Genomic DNA, 20,534 nt, shown 5'->3' on the forward strand with positions numbered 1-20,534 from the left:
ATGTAGAAAGACAAGCCCTATCGGGCCTCAACACAAAACTTTCTTCTGTGTTGAGGACAAGTAGAAGGGACACCCAGTGCAGAAACTCTGATTTCGGTGGTTCGCATGTTGTTGGGACCGTCAGTCAGGGCGATGGTCCTGTGAAGGACTCCTTTTGCCCTGAGCTGTACAACTCATACTTACCTGGCAGGGGAGATACCATGATCAAGAAGGTGGTTCACCCATGGCGAGGCCTGGCCATTGCACTCCGGTGGGGCTGACCTATGCGAATTCCCCAAATGTGGGAATCTCGACTGCATAATTTGTGGTAGTGGGGGACTGCGTTCGCGCTCTCCCCTGATGGATTGTCGAAAGTAATAAGGGGGAAACAGATAGGGACATGCTGCCTTCCAACCTGGCTGTAGCAACAGACAGACAGCAAGAATTTCCAAGGTGGCTTAAAAGCTATGCGCAGCCAGTGTCTTTGCTAGTGCTAGATCACAATATCACTCGTCAATCAAATTTGTTTCAGATTCAGCAGCCCTTGCTCTGATCAATGTGAAATCCCAGTCACGGCACATCTGCCTTACAGAACGGCTGTGGGCCAATAAAAGGCCCCAATCTTCTCCTGTCTTTTGGTTCACTTAAGTCTGCTGCAGATAAATCTGGTGGTTGAGGGTTTGAACTCATTTTTCAGAGCTTGACATAACGCATGTATCTTAAAGGTGCTTCCATCAAAGAGTTTGCTCTTCCGTTTTACCGACGGTCACTTAAAAGCAACGCTCGCTTGCCGGGACCATGGGCGAGGAGGACTGTATGGGGAATGTGATGCCGGCCTTAGCCTGTCAGGGGCATCGCTTCTCGGCCTTTTGGCTAAGATCAAGTGTAGTATCTGTTCTTATCAGTTTAATATCTGATACGTCCCCTACCCGGGGACCATATATTAAATTGATTTTTGGACTTGGGAGATGGAACAGGGGCTTGCTCCGTCCACTCCACGCATCGACCCGGTATTGCAGTACCTCCGGGAACGGTGCACCCTCCTCTCTTCAGTGTTTAAAATAATCCTTTCTTTTCGCTGCATTTAAGAGAAATATGTGTGTGAGTCTGGCCTGGCGTTGTCACTGCGTTGACATGCTGCCGGGACGCAAGCTTTTTGAAATGAACTGGAATTTTAGTCAGGTTTGGGGTTATTTGTGTGCCAGTTCCCCCATTTGCCACTCTGTGTATGCTATTGCTGTAGTAGCACACAGACACGCAATAACATATCAACAGTCATTGTTGCAAAGTGTTTCTGGCCTAGCTGCTGCTTCGACTGTTCTTTTGTTGGCGGTAAGAAAAACACACACACACACACACACACTGGCGGTAGCTATCGGTTGGCTTTGATGTGGAAGTGTGGCACGACCTGTTAGAATGATGAGCCTTATTTCTCCACTTGCATGTAGAAAGACAAGCCCTATCGGGCCTCAACACAAAACTTTCTTCTGTGTTGAGGACAAGTAGAAGGGACACCCAGTGCAGAAACTCTGATTTCGGTGGTTCGCATGTTGTTGGGACCGTCAGTCAGGGCGATGGTCCTGTGAAGGACTCCTTTTGCCCTGAGCTGTACAACTCATACTTACCTGGCAGGGGAGATACCATGATCAAGAAGGTGGTTCACCCATGGCGAGGCCTGGCCATTGCACTCCGGTGGGGCTGACCTATGCGAATTCCCCAAATGTGGGAATCTCGACTGCATAATTTGTGGTAGTGGGGGACTGCGTTCGCGCTCTCCCCTGATGGATTGTCGAAAGTAATAAGGGGGAAACAGATAGGGACATGCTGCCTTCCAACCTGGCTGTAGCAACAGACAGACAGCAAGAATTTCCAAGGTGGCTTAAAAGCTATGCGCAGCCAGTGTCTTTGCTAGTGCTAGATCACAATATCACTCGTCAATCAAATTTGTTTCAGATTCAGCAGCCCTTGCTCTGATCAATGTGAAATCCCAGTCACGGCACATCTGCCTTACAGAACGGCTGTGGGCCAATAAAAGGCCCCAATCTTCTCCTGTCTTTTGGTTCACTTAAGTCTGCTGCAGATAAATCTGGTGGTTGAGGGTTTGAACTCATTTTTCAGAGCTTGACATAACGCATGTATCTTAAAGGTGCTTCCATCAAAGAGTTTGCTCTTCCGTTTTACCGACGGTCACTTAAAAGCAACGCTCGCTTGCCGGGACCATGGGCGAGGAGGACTGTATGGGGAATGTGATGCCGGCCTTAGCCTGTCAGGGGCATCGCTTCTCGGCCTTTTGGCTAAGATCAAGTGTAGTATCTGTTCTTATCAGTTTAATATCTGATACGTCCCCTACCCGGGGACCATATATTAAATTGATTTTTGGACTTGGGAGATGGAACAGGGGCTTGCTCCGTCCACTCCACGCATCGACCCGGTATTGCAGTACCTCCGGGAACGGTGCACCCTCCTCTCTTCAGTGTTTAAAATAATCCTTTCTTTTCGCTGCATTTAAGAGAAATATGTGTGTGAGTCTGGCCTGGCGTTGTCACTGCGTTGACATGCTGCCGGGACGCAAGCTTTTTGAAATGAACTGGAATTTTAGTCAGGTTTGGGGTTATTTGTGTGCCAGTTCCCCCATTTGCCACTCTGTGTATGCTATTGCTGTAGTAGCACACAGACACGCAATAACATATCAACAGTCATTGTTGCAAAGTGTTTCTGGCCTAGCTGCTGCTTCGACTGTTCTTTTGTTGGCGGTAAGAAAAACACACACACACACACACACACTGGCGGTAGCTATCGGTTGGCTTTGATGTGGAAGTGTGGCACGACCTGTTAGAATGATGAGCCTTATTTCTCCACTTGCATGTAGAAAGACAAGCCCTATCGGGCCTCAACACAAAACTTTCTTCTGTGTTGAGGACAAGTAGAAGGGACACCCAGTGCAGAAACTCTGATTTCGGTGGTTCGCATGTTGTTGGGACCGTCAGTCAGGGCGATGGTCCTGTGAAGGACTCCTTTTGCCCTGAGCTGTACAACTCATACTTACCTGGCAGGGGAGATACCATGATCAAGAAGGTGGTTCACCCATGGCGAGGCCTGGCCATTGCACTCCGGTGGGGCTGACCTATGCGAATTCCCCAAATGTGGGAATCTCGACTGCATAATTTGTGGTAGTGGGGGACTGCGTTCGCGCTCTCCCCTGATGGATTGTCGAAAGTAATAAGGGGGAAACAGATAGGGACATGCTGCCTTCCAACCTGGCTGTAGCAACAGACAGACAGCAAGAATTTCCAAGGTGGCTTAAAAGCTATGCGCAGCCAGTGTCTTTGCTAGTGCTAGATCACAATATCACTCGTCAATCAAATTTGTTTCAGATTCAGCAGCCCTTGCTCTGATCAATGTGAAATCCCAGTCACGGCACATCTGCCTTACAGAACGGCTGTGGGCCAATAAAAGGCCCCAATCTTCTCCTGTCTTTTGGTTCACTTAAGTCTGCTGCAGATAAATCTGGTGGTTGAGGGTTTGAACTCATTTTTCAGAGCTTGACATAACGCATGTATCTTAAAGGTGCTTCCATCAAAGAGTTTGCTCTTCCGTTTTACCGACGGTCACTTAAAAGCAACGCTCGCTTGCCGGGACCATGGGCGAGGAGGACTGTATGGGGAATGTGATGCCGGCCTTAGCCTGTCAGGGGCATCGCTTCTCGGCCTTTTGGCTAAGATCAAGTGTAGTATCTGTTCTTATCAGTTTAATATCTGATACGTCCCCTACCCGGGGACCATATATTAAATTGATTTTTGGACTTGGGAGATGGAACAGGGGCTTGCTCCGTCCACTCCACGCATCGACCCGGTATTGCAGTACCTCCGGGAACGGTGCACCCTCCTCTCTTCAGTGTTTAAAATAATCCTTTCTTTTCGCTGCATTTAAGAGAAATATGTGTGTGAGTCTGGCCTGGCGTTGTCACTGCGTTGACATGCTGCCGGGACGCAAGCTTTTTGAAATGAACTGGAATTTTAGTCAGGTTTGGGGTTATTTGTGTGCCAGTTCCCCCATTTGCCACTCTGTGTATGCTATTGCTGTAGTAGCACACAGACACGCAATAACATATCAACAGTCATTGTTGCAAAGTGTTTCTGGCCTAGCTGCTGCTTCGACTGTTCTTTTGTTGGCGGTAAGAAAAACACACACACACACACACACACTGGCGGTAGCTATCGGTTGGCTTTGATGTGGAAGTGTGGCACGACCTGTTAGAATGATGAGCCTTATTTCTCCACTTGCATGTAGAAAGACAAGCCCTATCGGGCCTCAACACAAAACTTTCTTCTGTGTTGAGGACAAGTAGAAGGGACACCCAGTGCAGAAACTCTGATTTCGGTGGTTCGCATGTTGTTGGGACCGTCAGTCAGGGCGATGGTCCTGTGAAGGACTCCTTTTGCCCTGAGCTGTACAACTCATACTTACCTGGCAGGGGAGATACCATGATCAAGAAGGTGGTTCACCCATGGCGAGGCCTGGCCATTGCACTCCGGTGGGGCTGACCTATGCGAATTCCCCAAATGTGGGAATCTCGACTGCATAATTTGTGGTAGTGGGGGACTGCGTTCGCGCTCTCCCCTGATGGATTGTCGAAAGTAATAAGGGGGAAACAGATAGGGACATGCTGCCTTCCAACCTGGCTGTAGCAACAGACAGACAGCAAGAATTTCCAAGGTGGCTTAAAAGCTATGCGCAGCCAGTGTCTTTGCTAGTGCTAGATCACAATATCACTCGTCAATCAAATTTGTTTCAGATTCAGCAGCCCTTGCTCTGATCAATGTGAAATCCCAGTCACGGCACATCTGCCTTACAGAACGGCTGTGGGCCAATAAAAGGCCCCAATCTTCTCCTGTCTTTTGGTTCACTTAAGTCTGCTGCAGATAAATCTGGTGGTTGAGGGTTTGAACTCATTTTTCAGAGCTTGACATAACGCATGTATCTTAAAGGTGCTTCCATCAAAGAGTTTGCTCTTCCGTTTTACCGACGGTCACTTAAAAGCAACGCTCGCTTGCCGGGACCATGGGCGAGGAGGACTGTATGGGGAATGTGATGCCGGCCTTAGCCTGTCAGGGGCATCGCTTCTCGGCCTTTTGGCTAAGATCAAGTGTAGTATCTGTTCTTATCAGTTTAATATCTGATACGTCCCCTACCCGGGGACCATATATTAAATTGATTTTTGGACTTGGGAGATGGAACAGGGGCTTGCTCCGTCCACTCCACGCATCGACCCGGTATTGCAGTACCTCCGGGAACGGTGCACCCTCCTCTCTTCAGTGTTTAAAATAATCCTTTCTTTTCGCTGCATTTAAGAGAAATATGTGTGTGAGTCTGGCCTGGCGTTGTCACTGCGTTGACATGCTGCCGGGACGCAAGCTTTTTGAAATGAACTGGAATTTTAGTCAGGTTTGGGGTTATTTGTGTGCCAGTTCCCCCATTTGCCACTCTGTGTATGCTATTGCTGTAGTAGCACACAGACACGCAATAACATATCAACAGTCATTGTTGCAAAGTGTTTCTGGCCTAGCTGCTGCTTCGACTGTTCTTTTGTTGGCGGTAAGAAAAACACACACACACACACACACACTGGCGGTAGCTATCGGTTGGCTTTGATGTGGAAGTGTGGCACGACCTGTTAGAATGATGAGCCTTATTTCTCCACTTGCATGTAGAAAGACAAGCCCTATCGGGCCTCAACACAAAACTTTCTTCTGTGTTGAGGACAAGTAGAAGGGACACCCAGTGCAGAAACTCTGATTTCGGTGGTTCGCATGTTGTTGGGACCGTCAGTCAGGGCGATGGTCCTGTGAAGGACTCCTTTTGCCCTGAGCTGTACAACTCATACTTACCTGGCAGGGGAGATACCATGATCAAGAAGGTGGTTCACCCATGGCGAGGCCTGGCCATTGCACTCCGGTGGGGCTGACCTATGCGAATTCCCCAAATGTGGGAATCTCGACTGCATAATTTGTGGTAGTGGGGGACTGCGTTCGCGCTCTCCCCTGATGGATTGTCGAAAGTAATAAGGGGGAAACAGATAGGGACATGCTGCCTTCCAACCTGGCTGTAGCAACAGACAGACAGCAAGAATTTCCAAGGTGGCTTAAAAGCTATGCGCAGCCAGTGTCTTTGCTAGTGCTAGATCACAATATCACTCGTCAATCAAATTTGTTTCAGATTCAGCAGCCCTTGCTCTGATCAATGTGAAATCCCAGTCACGGCACATCTGCCTTACAGAACGGCTGTGGGCCAATAAAAGGCCCCAATCTTCTCCTGTCTTTTGGTTCACTTAAGTCTGCTGCAGATAAATCTGGTGGTTGAGGGTTTGAACTCATTTTTCAGAGCTTGACATAACGCATGTATCTTAAAGGTGCTTCCATCAAAGAGTTTGCTCTTCCGTTTTACCGACGGTCACTTAAAAGCAACGCTCGCTTGCCGGGACCATGGGCGAGGAGGACTGTATGGGGAATGTGATGCCGGCCTTAGCCTGTCAGGGGCATCGCTTCTCGGCCTTTTGGCTAAGATCAAGTGTAGTATCTGTTCTTATCAGTTTAATATCTGATACGTCCCCTACCCGGGGACCATATATTAAATTGATTTTTGGACTTGGGAGATGGAACAGGGGCTTGCTCCGTCCACTCCACGCATCGACCCGGTATTGCAGTACCTCCGGGAACGGTGCACCCTCCTCTCTTCAGTGTTTAAAATAATCCTTTCTTTTCGCTGCATTTAAGAGAAATATGTGTGTGAGTCTGGCCTGGCGTTGTCACTGCGTTGACATGCTGCCGGGACGCAAGCTTTTTGAAATGAACTGGAATTTTAGTCAGGTTTGGGGTTATTTGTGTGCCAGTTCCCCCATTTGCCACTCTGTGTATGCTATTGCTGTAGTAGCACACAGACACGCAATAACATATCAACAGTCATTGTTGCAAAGTGTTTCTGGCCTAGCTGCTGCTTCGACTGTTCTTTTGTTGGCGGTAAGAAAAACACACACACACACACACACACTGGCGGTAGCTATCGGTTGGCTTTGATGTGGAAGTGTGGCACGACCTGTTAGAATGATGAGCCTTATTTCTCCACTTGCATGTAGAAAGACAAGCCCTATCGGGCCTCAACACAAAACTTTCTTCTGTGTTGAGGACAAGTAGAAGGGACACCCAGTGCAGAAACTCTGATTTCGGTGGTTCGCATGTTGTTGGGACCGTCAGTCAGGGCGATGGTCCTGTGAAGGACTCCTTTTGCCCTGAGCTGTACAACTCATACTTACCTGGCAGGGGAGATACCATGATCAAGAAGGTGGTTCACCCATGGCGAGGCCTGGCCATTGCACTCCGGTGGGGCTGACCTATGCGAATTCCCCAAATGTGGGAATCTCGACTGCATAATTTGTGGTAGTGGGGGACTGCGTTCGCGCTCTCCCCTGATGGATTGTCGAAAGTAATAAGGGGGAAACAGATAGGGACATGCTGCCTTCCAACCTGGCTGTAGCAACAGACAGACAGCAAGAATTTCCAAGGTGGCTTAAAAGCTATGCGCAGCCAGTGTCTTTGCTAGTGCTAGATCACAATATCACTCGTCAATCAAATTTGTTTCAGATTCAGCAGCCCTTGCTCTGATCAATGTGAAATCCCAGTCACGGCACATCTGCCTTACAGAACGGCTGTGGGCCAATAAAAGGCCCCAATCTTCTCCTGTCTTTTGGTTCACTTAAGTCTGCTGCAGATAAATCTGGTGGTTGAGGGTTTGAACTCATTTTTCAGAGCTTGACATAACGCATGTATCTTAAAGGTGCTTCCATCAAAGAGTTTGCTCTTCCGTTTTACCGACGGTCACTTAAAAGCAACGCTCGCTTGCCGGGACCATGGGCGAGGAGGACTGTATGGGGAATGTGATGCCGGCCTTAGCCTGTCAGGGGCATCGCTTCTCGGCCTTTTGGCTAAGATCAAGTGTAGTATCTGTTCTTATCAGTTTAATATCTGATACGTCCCCTACCCGGGGATCATATATTAAATTGATTTTTGGACTTGGGAGATGGAACAGGGGCTTGCTCCGTCCACTCCACGCATCGACCCGGTATTGCAGTACCTCCGGGAACGGTGCACCCTCCTCTCTTCAGTGTTTAAAATAATCCTTTCTTTTCGCTGCATTTAAGAGAAATATGTGTGTGAGTCTGGCCTGGCGTTGTCACTGCGTTGACATGCTGCCGGGACGCAAGCTTTTTGAAATGAACTGGAATTTTAGTCAGGTTTGGGGTTATTTGTGTGCCAGTTCCCCCATTTGCCACTCTGTGTATGCTATTGCTGTAGTAGCACACAGACACGCAATAACATATCAACAGTCATTGTTGCAAAGTGTTTCTGGCCTAGCTGCTGCTTCGACTGTTCTTTTGTTGGCGGTAAGAAAAACACACACACACACACACACACTGGCGGTAGCTATCGGTTGGCTTTGATGTGGAAGTGTGGCACGACCTGTTAGAATGATGAGCCTTATTTCTCCACTTGCATGTAGAAAGACAAGCCCTATCGGGCCTCAACACAAAACTTTCTTCTGTGTTGAGGACAAGTAGAAGGGACACCCAGTGCAGAAACTCTGATTTCGGTGGTTCGCATGTTGTTGGGACCGTCAGTCAGGGCGATGGTCCTGTGAAGGACTCCTTTTGCCCTGAGCTGTACAACTCATACTTACCTGGCAGGGGAGATACCATGATCAAGAAGGTGGTTCACCCATGGCGAGGCCTGGCCATTGCACTCCGGTGGGGCTGACCTATGCGAATTCCCCAAATGTGGGAATCTCGACTGCATAATTTGTGGTAGTGGGGGACTGCGTTCGCGCTCTCCCCTGATGGATTGTCGAAAGTAATAAGGGGGAAACAGATAGGGACATGCTGCCTTCCAACCTGGCTGTAGCAACAGACAGACAGCAAGAATTTCCAAGGTGGCTTAAAAGCTATGCGCAGCCAGTGTCTTTGCTAGTGCTAGATCACAATATCACTCGTCAATCAAATTTGTTTCAGATTCAGCAGCCCTTGCTCTGATCAATGTGAAATCCCAGTCACGGCACATCTGCCTTACAGAACGGCTGTGGGCCAATAAAAGGCCCCAATCTTCTCCTGTCTTTTGGTTCACTTAAGTCTGCTGCAGATAAATCTGGTGGTTGAGGGTTTGAACTCATTTTTCAGAGCTTGACATAACGCATGTATCTTAAAGGTGCTTCCATCAAAGAGTTTGCTCTTCCGTTTTACCGACGGTCACTTAAAAGCAACGCTCGCTTGCCGGGACCATGGGCGAGGAGGACTGTATGGGGAATGTGATGCCGGCCTTAGCCTGTCAGGGGCATCGCTTCTCGGCCTTTTGGCTAAGATCAAGTGTAGTATCTGTTCTTATCAGTTTAATATCTGATACGTCCCCTACCCGGGGACCATATATTAAATTGATTTTTGGACTTGGGAGATGGAACAGGGGCTTGCTCCGTCCACTCCACGCATCGACCCGGTATTGCAGTACCTCCGGGAACGGTGCACCCTCCTCTCTTCAGTGTTTAAAATAATCCTTTCTTTTCGCTGCATTTAAGAGAAATATGTGTGTGAGTCTGGCCTGGCGTTGTCACTGCGTTGACATGCTGCCGGGACGCAAGCTTTTTGAAATGAACTGGAATTTTAGTCAGGTTTGGGGTTATTTGTGTGCCAGTTCCCCCATTTGCCACTCTGTGTATGCTATTGCTGTAGTAGCACACAGACACGCAATAACATATCAACAGTCATTGTTGCAAAGTGTTTCTGGCCTAGCTGCTGCTTCGACTGTTCTTTTGTTGGCGGTAAGAAAAACACACACACACACACACACACTGGCGGTAGCTATCGGTTGGCTTTGATGTGGAAGTGTGGCACGACCTGTTAGAATGATGAGCCTTATTTCTCCACTTGCATGTAGAAAGACAAGCCCTATCGGGCCTCAACACAAAACTTTCTTCTGTGTTGAGGACAAGTAGAAGGGACACCCAGTGCAGAAACTCTGATTTCGGTGGTTCGCATGTTGTTGGGACCGTCAGTCAGGGCGATGGTCCTGTGAAGGACTCCTTTTGCCCTGAGCTGTACAACTCATACTTACCTGGCAGGGGAGATACCATGATCAAGAAGGTGGTTCACCCATGGCGAGGCCTGGCCATTGCACTCCGGTGGGGCTGACCTATGCGAATTCCCCAAATGTGGGAATCTCGACTGCATAATTTGTGGTAGTGGGGGACTGCATTCGCGCTCTCCCCTGATGGATTGTCGAAAGTAATAAGGGGGAAACAGATAGGGACATGCTGCCTTCCAACCTGGCTGTAGCAACAGACAGACAGCAAGAATTTCCAAGGTGGCTTAAAAGCTATGCGCAGCCAGTGTCTTTGCTAGTGCTAGATCACAATATCACTCGTCAATCAAATTTGTTTCAGATTCAGCAGCCCTTGCTCTGATCAATGTGAAATCCCAGTCACGGCACATCTGCCTTACAGAACGGCTGTGGGCCAATAAAAGGCCCCAATCTTCTCCTGTCTTTTGGTTCACTTAAGTCTGCTGCAGATAAATCTGGTGGTTGAGGGTTTGAACTCATTTTTCAGAGCTTGACATAACGCATGTATCTTAAAGGTGCTTCCATCAAAGAGTTTGCTCTTCCGTTTTACCGACGGTCACTTAAAAGCAACGCTCGCTTGCCGGGACCATGGGCGAGGAGGACTGTATGGGGAATGTGATGCCGGCCTTAGCCTGTCAGGGGCATCGCTTCTCGGCCTTTTGGCTAAGATCAAGTGTAGTATCTGTTCTTATCAGTTTAATATCTGATACGTCCCCTACCCGGGGACCATATATTAAATTGATTTTTGGACTTGGGAGATGGAACAGGGGCTTGCTCCGTCCACTCCACGCATCGACCCGGTATTGCAGTACCTCCGGGAACGGTGCACCCTCCTCTCTTCAGTGTTTAAAATAATCCTTTCTTTTCGCTGCATTTAAGAGAAATATGTGTGTGAGTCTGGCCTGGCGTTGTCACTGCGTTGACATGCTGCCGGGACGCAAGCTTTTTGAAATGAACTGGAATTTTAGTCAGGTTTGGGGTTATTTGTGTGCCAGTTCCCCCATTTGCCACTCTGTGTATGCTATTGCTGTAGTAGCACACAGACACGCAATAACATATCAACAGTCATTGTTGCAAAGTGTTTCTGGCCTAGCTGCTGCTTCGACTGTTCTTTTGTTGGCGGTAAGAAAAACACACACACACACACACACACTGGCGGTAGCTATCGGTTGGCTTTGATGTGGAAGTGTGGCACGACCTGTTAGAATGATGAGCCTTATTTCTCCACTTGCATGTAGAAAGACAAGCCCTATCGGGCCTCAACACAAAACTTTCTTCTGTGTTGAGGACAAGTAGAAGGGACACCCAGTGCAGAAACTCTGATTTCGGTGGTTCGCATGTTGTTGGGACCGTCAGTCAGGGCGATGGTCCTGTGAAGGACTCCTTTTGCCCTGAGCTGTACAACTCATACTTACCTGGCAGGGGAGATACCATGATCAAGAAGGTGGTTCACCCATGGCGAGGCCTGGCCATTGCACTCCGGTGGGGCTGACCTATGCGAATTCCCCAAATGTGGGAATCTCGACTGCATAATTTGTGGTAGTGGGGGACTGCGTTCGCGCTCTCCCCTGATGGATTGTCGAAAGTAATAAGGGGGAAACAGATAGGGACATGCTGCCTTCCAACCTGGCTGTAGCAACAGACAGACAGCAAGAATTTCCAAGGTGGCTTAAAAGCTATGCGCAGCCAGTGTCTTTGCTAGTGCTAGATCACAATATCACTCGTCAATCAAATTTGTTTCAGATTCAGCAGCCCTTGCTCTGATCAATGTGAAATCCCAGTCACGGCACATCTGCCTTACAGAACGGCTGTGGGCCAATAAAAGGCCCCAATCTTCTCCTGTCTTTTGGTTCACTTAAGTCTGCTGCAGATAAATCTGGTGGTTGAGGGTTTGAACTCATTTTTCAGAGCTTGACATAACGCATGTATCTTAAAGGTGCTTCCATCAAAGAGTTTGCTCTTCCGTTTTACCGACGGTCACTTAAAAGCAACGCTCGCTTGCCGGGACCATGGGCGAGGAGGACTGTATGGGGAATGTGATGCCGGCCTTAGCCTGTCAGGGGCATCGCTTCTCGGCCTTTTGGCTAAGATCAAGTGTAGTATCTGTTCTTATCAGTTTAATATCTGATACGTCCCCTACCCGGGGACCATATATTAAATTGATTTTTGGACTTGGGAGATGGAACAGGGGCTTGCTCCGTCCACTCCACGCATCGACCCGGTATTGCAGTACCTCCGGGAACGGTGCACCCTCCTCTCTTCAGTGTTTAAAATAATCCTTTCTTTTCGCTGCATTTAAGAGAAATATGTGTGTGAGTCTGGCCTGGCGTTGTCACTGCGTTGACATGCTGCCGGGACGCAAGCTTTTTGAAATGAACTGGAATTTTAGTCAGGTTTGGGGTTATTTGTGTGCCAGTTCCCCCATTTGCCACTCTGTGTATGCTATTGCTGTAGTAGCACACAGACACGCAATAACATATCAACAGTCATTGTTGCAAAGTGTTTCTGGCCTAGCTGCTGCTTCGACTGTTCTTTTGTTGGCGGTAAGAAAAACACACACACACACACACACTGGCGGTAGCTATCGGTTGGCTTTGATGTGGAAGTGTGGCACGACCTGTTAGAATGATGAGCCTTATTTCTCCACTTGCATGTAGAAAGACAAGCCCTATCGGGCCTCAACACAAAACTTTCTTCTGTGTTGAGGACAAGTAGAAGGGACACCCAGTGCAGAAACTCTGATTTCGGTGGTTCGCATGTTGTTGGGACCGTCAGTCAGGGCGATGGTCCTGTGAAGGACTCCTTTTGCCCTGAGCTGTACAACTCATACTTACCTGGCAGGGGAGATACCATGATCAAGAAGGTGGTTCACCCATGGCGAGGCCTGGCCATTGCACTCCGGTGGGGCTGACCTATGCGAATTCCCCAAATGTGGGAATCTCGACTGCATAATTTGTGGTAGTGGGGGACTGCGTTCGCGCTCTCCCCTGATGGATTGTCGAAAGTAATAAGGGGGAAACAGATAGGGACATGCTGCCTTCCAACCTGGCTGTAGCAACAGACAGACAGCAAGAATTTCCAAGGTGGCTTAAAAGCTATGCGCAGCCAGTGTCTTTGCTAGTGCTAGATCACAATATCACTCGTCAATCAAATTTGTTTCAGATTCAGCAGCCCTTGCTCTGATCAATGTGAAATCCCAGTCACGGCACATCTGCCTTACAGAACGGCTGTGGGCCAATAAAAGGCCCCAATCTTCTCTTGTCTTTTGGTTCACTTAAGTCTGCTGCAGATAAATCTGGTGGTTGAGGGTTTGAACTCATTTTTCAGAGCTTGACATAACGCATGTATCTTAAAGGTGCTTCCATCAAAGAGTTTGCTCTTCCGTTTTACCGACGGTCACTTAAAAGCAACGCTCGCTTGCCGGGACCATGGGCGAGGAGGACTGTATGGGGAATGTGATGCCGGCCTTAGCCTGTCAGGGGCATCGCTTCTCGGCCTTTTGGCTAAGATCAAGTGTAGTATCTGTTCTTATCAGTTTAATATCTGATACGTCCCCTACCCGGGGACCATATATTAAATTGATTTTTGGACTTGGGAGATGGAACAGGGGCTTGCTCCGTCCACTCCACGCATCGACCCGGTATTGCAGTACCTCCGGGAACGGTGCACCCTCCTCTCTTCAGTGTTTAAAATAATCCTTTCTTTTCGCTGCATTTAAGAGAAATATGTGTGTGAGTCTGGCCTGGCGTTGTCACTGCGTTGACATGCTGCCGGGACGCAAGCTTTTTGAAATGAACTGGAATTTTAGTCAGGTTTGGGGTTATTTGTGTGCCAGTTCCCCCATTTGCCACTCTGTGTATGCTATTGCTGTAGTAGCACACAGACACGCAATAACATATCAACAGTCATTGTTGCAAAGTGTTTCTGGCCTAGCTGCTGCTTCGACTGTTCTTTTGTTGGCGGTAAGAAAAACACACACACACACACACACTGGCGGTAGCTATCGGTTGGCTTTGATGTGGAAGTGTGGCACGACCTGTTAGAATGATGAGCCTTATTTCTCCACTTGCATGTAGAAAGACAAGCCCTATCGGGCCTCAACACAAAACTTTCTTCTGTGTTGAGGACAAGTAGAAGGGACACCCAGTGCAGAAACTCTGATTTCGGTGGTTCGCATGTTGTTGGGACCGTCAGTCAGGGCGATGGTCCTGTGAAGGACTCCTTTTGCCCTGAGCTGTACAACTCATACTTACCTGGCAGGGGAGATACCATGATCAAGAAGGTGGTTCACCCATGGCGAGGCCTGGCCATTGCACTCCGGTGGGGCTGACCTATGCGAATTCCCCAAATGTGGGAATCTCGACTGCATAATTTGTGGTAGTGGGGGACTGCGTTCGCGCTCTCCCCTGATGGATTGTCGAAAGTAATAAGGGGGAAACAGATAGGGACATGCTGCCTTCCAACCTGGCTGTAGCAACAGACAGACAGCAAGAATTTCCAAGGTGGCTTAAAAGCTATGCGCAGCCAGTGTCTTTGCTAGTGCTAGATCACAATATCACTCGTCAATCAAATTTGTTTCAGATTCAGCAGCCCTTGCTCTGATCAATGTGAAATCCCAGTCACGGCACATCTGCCTTACAGAACGGCTGTGGGCCAATAAAAGGCCCCAATCTTCTCCTGTCTTTTGGTTCACTTTAGTCTGCTGCAGATAAATCTGGTGGTTGAGGGTTTGAACTCATTTTTCAGAGCTTGACATAACGCATGTATCTTAAAGGTGCTTCCATCAAAGAGTTTGCTCTTCCGTTTTACCGACGGTCACTTAAAAGCAACGCTCGCTTGCCGGGACCATGGGCGAGGAGGACTGTATGGGGAATGTGATGCCGGCCTTAGCCTGTCAGGGGCATCGCTTCTCGGCCTTTTGGCTAAGATCAAGTGTAGTATCTGTTCTTATCAGTTTAATATCTGATACGTCCCCTACCCGGGGACCATATATTAAATTGATTTTTGGACTTGGGAGATGGAACAGGGGCTTGCTCCGTCCACTCCACGCATCGACCCGGTATTGCAGTACCTCCGGGAACGGTGCACCCTCCTCTCTTCAGTGTTTAAAATAATCCTTTCTTTTCGCTGCATTTAAGAGAAATATGTGTGTGAGTCTGGCCTGGCTTTGTCACTGCGTTGACATGCTGCCGGGACGCAAGCTTTTTGAAATGAACTGGAATTTTAGTCAGGTTTGGGGTTATTTGTGTGCCAGTTCCCCCATTTGCCACTCTGTGTATGCTATTGCTGTAGTAGCACACAGACACGCAATAACATATCAACAGTCATTGTTGCAAAGTGTTTCTGGCCTAGCTGCTGCTTCGACTGTTCTTTTGTTGGCGGTAAGAAAAACACACACACACACACACACTGGCGGTAGCTATCGGTTGGCTTTGATGTGGAAGTGTGGCACGACCTGTTAGAATGATGAGCCTTATTTCTCCACTTGCATGTAGAAAGACAAGCCCTATCGGGCCTCAACACAAAACTTTCTTCTGTGTTGAGGACAAGTAGAAGGGACACCCAGTGCAGAAACTCTGATTTCGGTGGTTCGCATGTTGTTGGGACCGTCAGTCAGGGCGATGGTCCTGTGAAGGACTCCTTTTGCCCTGAGCTGTACAACTCATACTTACCTGGCAGGGGAGATACCATGATCAAGAAGGTGGTTCACCCATGGCGAGGCCTGGCCATTGCACTCCGGTGGGGCTGACCTATGCGAATTCCCCAAATGTGGGAATCTCGACTGCATAATTTGTGGTAGTGGGGGACTGCGTTCGCGCTCTCCCCTGATGGATTGTCGAAAGTAATAAGGGGGAAACAGATAGGGACATGCTGCCTTCCAACCTGGCTGTAGCAACAGACAGACAGCAAGAATTTCCAAGGTGGCTTAAAAGCTATGCGCAGCCAGTGTCTTTGCTAGTGCTAGATCACAATATCACTCGTCAATCAAATTTGTTTCAGATTCAGCAGCCCTTGCTCTGATCAATGTGAAATCCCAGTCACGGCACATCTGCCTTACAGAACGGCTGTGGGCCAATAAAAGGCCCCAATCTTCTCCTGTCTTTTGGTTCACTTTAGTCTGCTGCAGATAAATCTGGTGGTTGAGGGTTTGAACTCATTTTTCAGAGCTTGACATAACGCATGTATCTTAAAGGTGCTTCCATCAAAGAGTTTGCTCTTCCGTTTTACCGACGGTCACTTAAAAGCAACGCTCGCTTGCCGGGACCATGGGCGAGGAGGACTGTATGGGGAATGTGATGCCGGCCTTAGCCTGTCAGGGGCATCGCTTCTCGGCCTTTTGGCTAAGATCAAGTGTAGTATCTGTTCTTATCAGTTTAATATCTGATACGTCCCCTACCCGGGGACCATATATTAAATTGATTTTTGGACTTGGGAGATGGAACAGGGGCTTGCTCCGTCCACTCCACGCATCGACCCGGTATTGCAGTACCTCCGGGAACGGTGCACCCTCCTCTCTTCAGTGTTTAAAATAATCCTTTCTTTTCGCTGCATTTAAGAGAAATATGTGTGTGAGTCTGGCCTGGCTTTGTCACTGCGTTGACATGCTGCCGGGACGCAAGCTTTTTGAAATGAACTGGAATTTTAGTCAGGTTTGGGGTTATTTGTGTGCCAGTTCCCCCATTTGCCACTCTGTGTATGCTATTGCTGTAGTAGCACACAGACACGCAATAACATATCAACAGTCATTGTTGCAAAGTGTTTCTGGCCTAGCTGCTGCTTCGACTGTTCTTTTGTTGGCGGTAAGAAAAACACACACACACACACTGGCGGTAGCTATCGGTTGGCTTTGATGTGGAAGTGTGGCACGACCTGTTAGAATGATGAGCCTTATTTCTCCACTTGCATGTAGAAAGACAAGCCCTATCGGGCCTCAACACAAAACTTTCTTCTGTGTTGAGGACAAGTAGAAGGGACACCCAGTGCAGAAACTCTGATTTCGGTGGTTCGCATGTTGTTGGGACCGTCAGTCAGGGCGATGGTCCTGTGAAGGACTCCTTTTGCCCTGAGCTGTACAACTCATACTTACCTGGCAGGGGAGATACCATGATCAAGAAGGTGGTTCACCCATGGCGAGGCCTGGCCATTGCACTCCGGTGGGGCTGACCTATGCGAATTCCCCAAATGTGGGAATCTCGACTGCATAATTTGTGGTAGTGGGGGACTGCGTTCGCGCTCTCCCCTGATGGATTGTCGAAAGTAATAAGGGGGAAACAGATAGGGACATGCTGCCTTCCAACCTGGCTGTAGCAACAGACAGACAGCAAGAATTTCCAAGGTGGCTTAAAAGCTATGCGCAGCCAGTGTCTTTGCTAGTGCTAGATCACAATATCACTCGTCAATCAAATTTGTTTCAGATTCAGCAGCCCTTGCTCTGATCAATGTGAAATCCCAGTCACGGCACATCTGCCTTACAGAACGGCTGTGGGCCAATAAAAGGCCCCAATCTTCTCCTGTCTTTTGGTTCACTTAAGTCTGCTGCAGATAAATCTGGTGGTTGAGGGTTTGAACTCATTTTTCAGAGCTTGACATAACGCATGTATCTTAAAGGTGCTTCCATCAAAGAGTTTGCTCTTCCGTTTTACCGACGGTCACTTAAAAGCAACGCTCGCTTGCCGGGACCATGGGCGAGGAGGACTGTATGGGGAATGTGATGCCGGCCTTAGCCTGTCAGGGGCATCGCTTCTCGGCCTTTTGGCTAAGATCAAGTGTAGTATCTGTTCTTATCAGTTTAATATCTGATACGTCCCCTATCCGGGGACCATATATTAAATTGATTTTTGGACTTGGGAGATGGAACAGGGGCTTGCTCCGTCCACTCCACGCATCGACCCGGTATTGCAGTACCTCCGGGAACGGTGCACCCTCCTCTCTTCAGTGTTTAAAATAATCCTTTCTTTTCACTGCATTTAAGAGAAATATGTGTGTGAGTCTGGCCTGGCTTTGTCACTGCGTTGACATGCTGCCGGGACGCAAGCTTTTTGAAATGAACTGGAATTTTAGTCAGGTTTGGGGTTATTTGTGTGCCAGTTCCCCCATTTGCCACTCTGTGTATGCTATTGCTGTAGTAGCACACAGACACGCAATAACATATCAACAGTCATTGTTGCAAAGTGTTTCTGGCCTAGCTGCTGCTTCGACTGTTCTTTTGTTGGCGGTAAGAAAAACACACACACACACACACACTGGCGGTAGCTATCGGTTGGCTTTGATGTGGAAGTGTGGCACGACCTGTTAGAATGATGAGCCTTATTTCTCCACTTGCATGTAGAAAGACAAGCCCTATCGGGCCTCAACACAAAACTTTCTTCTGTGTTGAGGACAAGTAGAAGGGACACCCAGTGCAGAAACTCTGATTTCGGTGGTTCGCATGTTGTTGGGACCGTCAGTCAGGGCGATGGTCCTGTGAAGGACTCCTTTTGCCCTGAGCTGTACAACTCATACTTACCTGGCAGGGGAGATACCATGATCAAGAAGGTGGTTCACCCATGGCGAGGCCTGGCCATTGCACTCCGGTGGGGCTGACCTATGCGAATTCCCCAAATGTGGGAATCTCGACTGCATAATTTGTGGTAGTGGGGGACTGCGTTCGCGCTCTCCCCTGATGGATTGTCGAAAGTAATAAGGGGGAAACAGATAGGGACATGCTGCCTTCCAACCTGGCTGTAGCAACAGACAGACAGCAATAATTTCCAAGGTGGCTTAAAAGCTATGCGCAGCCAGTGTCTTTGCTAGTGCTAGATCACAATATCACTCGTCAATCAAATTTGTTTCAGATTCAGCAGCCCTTGCTCTGATCAATGTGAAATCCCAGTCACGGCACATCTGCCTTACAGAACGGCTGTGGGCCAATAAAAGGCCCCAATCTTCTCCTGTCTTTTGGTTCACTTAAGTCTGCTGCAGATAAATCTGGTGGTTGAGGGTTTGAACTCATTTTTCAGAGCTTGACATAACGCATGTATCTTAAAGGTGCTTCCATCAAAGAGTTTGCTCTTCCGTTTTACCGACGGTCACTTAAAAGCAACGCTCGCTTGCCGGGACCATGGGCGAGGAGGACTGTATGGGGAATGTGATGCCGGCCTTAGCCTGTCAGGGGCATCGCTTCTCGGCCTTTTGGCTAAGATCAAGTGTAGTATCTGTTCTTATCAGTTTAATATCTGATACGTCCCCTATCCGGGGACCATATATTAAATTGATTTTTGGACTTGGGAGATGGAACAGGGGCTTGCTCCGTCCACTCCACGCATCGACCCGGTATTGCAGTACCTCCGGGAACGGTGCACCCTCCTCTCTTCAGTGTTTAAAATAATCCTTTCTTTTCGCTGCATTTAAGAGAAATATGTGTGTGAGTCTGGCCTGGCTTTGTCACTGCGTTGACATGCTGCCGGGACGCAAGCTTTTTGAAATGAACTGGAATTTTAGTCAGGTTTGGGGTTATTTGTGTGCCAGTTCCCCCATTTGCCACTCTGTGTATGCTATTGCTGTAGTAGCACACAGACACGCAATAACATATCAACAGTCATTGTTGCAAAGTGTTTCTGGCCTAGCTGCTGCTTCGACTGTTCTTTTGTTGGCGGTAAGAAAAACACACACACACACACACACTGGCGGTAGCTATCGGTTGGCTTTGATGTGGAAGTGTGGCACGACCTGTTAGAATGATGAGCCTTATTTCTCCACTTGCATGTAGAAAGACAAGCCCTATCGGGCCTCAACACAAAACTTTCTTCTGTGTTGAGGACAAGTAGAAGGGACACCCAGTGCAGAAACTCTGATTTCGGTGGTTCGCATGTTGTTGGGACCGTCAGTCAGGGCGATGGTCCTGTGAAGGACTCCTTTTGCCCTGAGCTGTACAACTCATACTTACCTGGCAGGGGAGATACCATGATCAAGAAGGTGGTTCACCCATGGCGAGGCCTGGCCATTGCACTCCGGTGGGGCTGACCTATGCGAATTCCCCAAATGTGGGAATCTCGACTGCATAATTTGTGGTAGTGGGGGACTGCGTTCGCGCTCTCCCCTGATGGATTGTCGAAAGTAATAAGGGGGAAACAGATAGGGACATGCTGCCTTCCAACCTGGCTGTAGCAACAGACAGACAGCAAGAATTTCCAAGGTGGCTTAAAAGCTATGCGCAGCCAGTGTCTTTGCTAGTGCTAGATCACAATATCACTCGTCAATCAAATTTGTTTCAGATTCAGCAGCCCTTGCTCTGATCAATGTGAAATCCCAGTCACGGCACATCTGCCTTACAGAACGGCTGTGGGCCAATAAAAGGCCCCAATCTTCTCCTGTCTTTTGGTTCACTTAAGTCTGCTGCAGATAAATCTGGTGGTTGAG

General features: G+C 48.5%; 29 non-coding genes across 29 annotated transcripts; all 29 read left to right on the top strand.

Annotated features, from left to right (window-relative positions):
* Positions 1-175: 175 nt before the first annotated feature.
* LOC136177914 (U1 spliceosomal RNA) lies at positions 176-339 on the top strand. Its single transcript, XR_010665408.1, has one exon. It is a non-coding gene; the product is annotated as a U1 spliceosomal RNA (small nuclear RNA).
* A 493-nt stretch (positions 340-832) lies between these two features.
* Positions 833-1,023, top strand: LOC136177843 (U2 spliceosomal RNA). The gene has a single exon (XR_010665337.1). It is a non-coding gene; the product is annotated as a U2 spliceosomal RNA (small nuclear RNA).
* A 573-nt stretch (positions 1,024-1,596) lies between these two features.
* Positions 1,597-1,760, top strand: LOC136177925 (U1 spliceosomal RNA). Its single transcript, XR_010665419.1, has one exon. It is a non-coding gene; the product is annotated as a U1 spliceosomal RNA (small nuclear RNA).
* Positions 1,761-2,253: 493 nt separating this feature from the next.
* Positions 2,254-2,444, top strand: LOC136177844 (U2 spliceosomal RNA). Its single transcript, XR_010665338.1, has one exon. It is a non-coding gene; the product is annotated as a U2 spliceosomal RNA (small nuclear RNA).
* A 573-nt stretch (positions 2,445-3,017) lies between these two features.
* Positions 3,018-3,181, top strand: LOC136177934 (U1 spliceosomal RNA). The gene has a single exon (XR_010665429.1). It is a non-coding gene; the product is annotated as a U1 spliceosomal RNA (small nuclear RNA).
* A 493-nt stretch (positions 3,182-3,674) lies between these two features.
* On the top strand, positions 3,675-3,865 carry LOC136177845 (U2 spliceosomal RNA). The gene has a single exon (XR_010665339.1). It is a non-coding gene; the product is annotated as a U2 spliceosomal RNA (small nuclear RNA).
* A 573-nt stretch (positions 3,866-4,438) lies between these two features.
* Positions 4,439-4,602, top strand: LOC136177945 (U1 spliceosomal RNA). Its single transcript, XR_010665440.1, has one exon. It is a non-coding gene; the product is annotated as a U1 spliceosomal RNA (small nuclear RNA).
* Positions 4,603-5,095: 493 nt separating this feature from the next.
* On the top strand, positions 5,096-5,286 carry LOC136177846 (U2 spliceosomal RNA). Its single transcript, XR_010665340.1, has one exon. It is a non-coding gene; the product is annotated as a U2 spliceosomal RNA (small nuclear RNA).
* A 573-nt stretch (positions 5,287-5,859) lies between these two features.
* Positions 5,860-6,023, top strand: LOC136177953 (U1 spliceosomal RNA). Its single transcript, XR_010665448.1, has one exon. It is a non-coding gene; the product is annotated as a U1 spliceosomal RNA (small nuclear RNA).
* Positions 6,024-6,516: 493 nt separating this feature from the next.
* LOC136177847 (U2 spliceosomal RNA) lies at positions 6,517-6,707 on the top strand. Its single transcript, XR_010665341.1, has one exon. It is a non-coding gene; the product is annotated as a U2 spliceosomal RNA (small nuclear RNA).
* Positions 6,708-7,280: 573 nt separating this feature from the next.
* On the top strand, positions 7,281-7,444 carry LOC136177957 (U1 spliceosomal RNA). Its single transcript, XR_010665449.1, has one exon. It is a non-coding gene; the product is annotated as a U1 spliceosomal RNA (small nuclear RNA).
* Positions 7,445-7,937: 493 nt separating this feature from the next.
* Positions 7,938-8,128, top strand: LOC136177915 (U2 spliceosomal RNA). The gene has a single exon (XR_010665409.1). It is a non-coding gene; the product is annotated as a U2 spliceosomal RNA (small nuclear RNA).
* A 573-nt stretch (positions 8,129-8,701) lies between these two features.
* On the top strand, positions 8,702-8,865 carry LOC136177958 (U1 spliceosomal RNA). Its single transcript, XR_010665450.1, has one exon. It is a non-coding gene; the product is annotated as a U1 spliceosomal RNA (small nuclear RNA).
* Positions 8,866-9,358: 493 nt separating this feature from the next.
* Positions 9,359-9,549, top strand: LOC136177848 (U2 spliceosomal RNA). The gene has a single exon (XR_010665342.1). It is a non-coding gene; the product is annotated as a U2 spliceosomal RNA (small nuclear RNA).
* Positions 9,550-10,122: 573 nt separating this feature from the next.
* Positions 10,123-10,286, top strand: LOC136177796 (U1 spliceosomal RNA). The gene has a single exon (XR_010665289.1). It is a non-coding gene; the product is annotated as a U1 spliceosomal RNA (small nuclear RNA).
* A 493-nt stretch (positions 10,287-10,779) lies between these two features.
* On the top strand, positions 10,780-10,970 carry LOC136177849 (U2 spliceosomal RNA). The gene has a single exon (XR_010665343.1). It is a non-coding gene; the product is annotated as a U2 spliceosomal RNA (small nuclear RNA).
* A 573-nt stretch (positions 10,971-11,543) lies between these two features.
* LOC136177959 (U1 spliceosomal RNA) lies at positions 11,544-11,707 on the top strand. The gene has a single exon (XR_010665451.1). It is a non-coding gene; the product is annotated as a U1 spliceosomal RNA (small nuclear RNA).
* Positions 11,708-12,200: 493 nt separating this feature from the next.
* Positions 12,201-12,391, top strand: LOC136177851 (U2 spliceosomal RNA). Its single transcript, XR_010665345.1, has one exon. It is a non-coding gene; the product is annotated as a U2 spliceosomal RNA (small nuclear RNA).
* A 571-nt stretch (positions 12,392-12,962) lies between these two features.
* On the top strand, positions 12,963-13,126 carry LOC136177960 (U1 spliceosomal RNA). Its single transcript, XR_010665452.1, has one exon. It is a non-coding gene; the product is annotated as a U1 spliceosomal RNA (small nuclear RNA).
* A 493-nt stretch (positions 13,127-13,619) lies between these two features.
* Positions 13,620-13,810, top strand: LOC136177852 (U2 spliceosomal RNA). The gene has a single exon (XR_010665346.1). It is a non-coding gene; the product is annotated as a U2 spliceosomal RNA (small nuclear RNA).
* A 571-nt stretch (positions 13,811-14,381) lies between these two features.
* On the top strand, positions 14,382-14,545 carry LOC136177961 (U1 spliceosomal RNA). Its single transcript, XR_010665453.1, has one exon. It is a non-coding gene; the product is annotated as a U1 spliceosomal RNA (small nuclear RNA).
* Positions 14,546-15,038: 493 nt separating this feature from the next.
* LOC136177853 (U2 spliceosomal RNA) lies at positions 15,039-15,229 on the top strand. The gene has a single exon (XR_010665347.1). It is a non-coding gene; the product is annotated as a U2 spliceosomal RNA (small nuclear RNA).
* A 571-nt stretch (positions 15,230-15,800) lies between these two features.
* On the top strand, positions 15,801-15,964 carry LOC136177962 (U1 spliceosomal RNA). The gene has a single exon (XR_010665454.1). It is a non-coding gene; the product is annotated as a U1 spliceosomal RNA (small nuclear RNA).
* A 493-nt stretch (positions 15,965-16,457) lies between these two features.
* Positions 16,458-16,648, top strand: LOC136177854 (U2 spliceosomal RNA). Its single transcript, XR_010665348.1, has one exon. It is a non-coding gene; the product is annotated as a U2 spliceosomal RNA (small nuclear RNA).
* A 567-nt stretch (positions 16,649-17,215) lies between these two features.
* On the top strand, positions 17,216-17,379 carry LOC136177963 (U1 spliceosomal RNA). Its single transcript, XR_010665455.1, has one exon. It is a non-coding gene; the product is annotated as a U1 spliceosomal RNA (small nuclear RNA).
* Positions 17,380-17,872: 493 nt separating this feature from the next.
* Positions 17,873-18,063, top strand: LOC136177801 (U2 spliceosomal RNA). Its single transcript, XR_010665294.1, has one exon. It is a non-coding gene; the product is annotated as a U2 spliceosomal RNA (small nuclear RNA).
* Positions 18,064-18,634: 571 nt separating this feature from the next.
* On the top strand, positions 18,635-18,798 carry LOC136177964 (U1 spliceosomal RNA). The gene has a single exon (XR_010665456.1). It is a non-coding gene; the product is annotated as a U1 spliceosomal RNA (small nuclear RNA).
* A 493-nt stretch (positions 18,799-19,291) lies between these two features.
* On the top strand, positions 19,292-19,482 carry LOC136177802 (U2 spliceosomal RNA). The gene has a single exon (XR_010665295.1). It is a non-coding gene; the product is annotated as a U2 spliceosomal RNA (small nuclear RNA).
* Positions 19,483-20,053: 571 nt separating this feature from the next.
* LOC136177965 (U1 spliceosomal RNA) lies at positions 20,054-20,217 on the top strand. Its single transcript, XR_010665457.1, has one exon. It is a non-coding gene; the product is annotated as a U1 spliceosomal RNA (small nuclear RNA).
* The last annotated feature ends 317 nt before the right edge of the window (positions 20,218-20,534 follow it).

Source organism: Labrus bergylta, chromosome 23 (assembly GCF_963930695.1).
Source record: "Labrus bergylta chromosome 23, fLabBer1.1, whole genome shotgun sequence".
NCBI classification, from domain to species: domain Eukaryota; kingdom Metazoa; phylum Chordata; class Actinopteri; order Labriformes; family Labridae; genus Labrus; species Labrus bergylta.